The sequence below is a fragment of the Gossypium arboreum genome, chromosome 1, assembly GCF_025698485.1.
Source record: "Gossypium arboreum isolate Shixiya-1 chromosome 1, ASM2569848v2, whole genome shotgun sequence".
Taxonomy (NCBI): domain Eukaryota; kingdom Viridiplantae; phylum Streptophyta; class Magnoliopsida; order Malvales; family Malvaceae; genus Gossypium; species Gossypium arboreum.
In genome coordinates this window covers 108,697,156-108,699,002 of record NC_069070.1, presented here as the reverse complement: position 1 = coordinate 108,699,002, position 1,847 = coordinate 108,697,156, and the positions used below count along the sequence as shown (strand labels likewise).

At 35.0% G+C, this 1,847-nt stretch overlaps 1 non-coding gene across 1 annotated transcript; it reads right to left on the bottom strand.

Moving 5' to 3' along the window:
* Positions 1–444: 444 nt before the first annotated feature.
* Positions 445–551, bottom strand: LOC128282562 (small nucleolar RNA R71). Its single transcript, XR_008272885.1, has one exon. It is a non-coding gene; the product is annotated as a small nucleolar RNA R71 (small nucleolar RNA).
* Positions 552–1,847: the final 1,296 nt, after the last annotated feature.

Below are 1,847 nucleotides of genomic sequence, written 5' to 3'. Positions count from 1 at the left end.
CATGATCAAGAAAAATGACATTATTATGGAGATAGATAATAATCCTGGTAATCAGCAACTTCCTGTACGTCTTGCTCCTCAGACTATGTATGATATGCTAAGCCAACTTTGATTGAGTTTAAATCGAGTATTGTTAGATTGACTATTGTTGTAAATAATTTTGAGATTAAACTGAACACAGTTCAAATGGTGCAGTAGCATGTTCAGTTTGATGGATTGCAAGATGAGGATCCGAATGCTCATTTAGCTAACTTTTTGGAGATCTACGACAAATTTAAGATCAATGACGTTACTAATGATGTCATACGCTTACAGTTGTTCCCATTCTCTTTGAGGAACTAGGTGAAACAATGATTGAATTCACTTTCACAAGGTTCCATCAATACTTGGGCTCAAATGACTGAAAAATTTCTGTTGAAGTATTTTCCACCAACCAAAACAACCAAGTTAAGGAATGATATCTCTTCTTCTGCTCAATTTGAGCTTGAGACATTATATGATGCATGAGAGATATTTAAGGATCTTCTAAGAAGGTGTCATCATCATCTTCTAGTTCAAACATGTTACAATGGTTTGAATCCCTCAACTAGGTAGATAATTGATGCAACAACTGGAGGAACACTAAATAATAAAACACCTAAGGCAGCCCAAGAATTTATTGAGGAGATGACATTGAATAACTATCAGTGGCAAGTTATGAGAACAAAGCCTACCAAGGCGATCAATGTTTTTAATATAGATGCAGTCGCTATGTTGGTGAGTCAACTGGAAGCTGTTATTAAAAAAATTGATTGTTTAAGTTATAGTAAACAGATGAATCCGGTAATGCAATGTGATGCGACTGGAGCAGGGATGATTAATCCAGAATTTTTGCCTTTCAAGTCTAACATGGATCATAAGCAAGTCGACTTTATGGGTAATAATTTTATACCTCAGCATAACCCCTATAGCAACAATTATAACCCAAGATGGAGGAATCATCCAAATTTTTCTTGGGGTGGTTAAGGAAATCAAAGGTCACAAACCCCTCCGAGTTTTCAACAACCTTATCAATAAGAAAAGAAATCAAATCTAGAAGAGATGCTGACTAAATTCATTTCAGTGTCAAAAATTAGATTTTAAAACATTGAAACAACTTTGAGGAATCAGTAGGCATTTATTCAGGGTCTCGAGAATCAGATTAGCCGGCTTGCTAAATTGGTTTAGGAGAGACAACAAGGCAGTTTACCTAGTAACACTGAAACCAACCCAAAAGAGTAAGTTCACGCAATCACTGGACGAAGTGGAAAGGTGTTGGCCGAGCCTGAAAAGAAGCTGAATTTAAAAGCTGTTGAGAAAAATGATGAGGTTGAAGAAAGCAAGAAAGAGCATAAGTTTGTGGTCAAGGAATACCAACCACCAATTACACATCCTACAAAGTTGAAGAAAGATCGTATGAATTAACAATATGGTAAATTTCTTAAACTTTTGAAAAGATTGCATATTAACTTACCTTTTGTTGAAACCCCTTCACAGATGCCTAAATATGCAAAATTTTTAAAGGAGTTGTTAACAAATAAAACGAAGTTGGACGAACCACTGATTATAGAGCTTAATGAAGAGTGCTCGACCATTTTCCAAAACAAACTACCCACTAAGCTTAAAGATCTTAGGAGTTTTATTATTCCTTATTTTATTGCTAGCTTCAATATAGAAAAAACTTTGCCTAATTTGGGTGCTATTATAAATCTAATGCCTTATAAAATGTTCAAACAACTTGGTTTGGGGGAACCAAAACCTACTAGGATGAATATTCAATTACCCGACATAACAATTAAGTAACCTAGGGATATTATTGAGGATGTGCT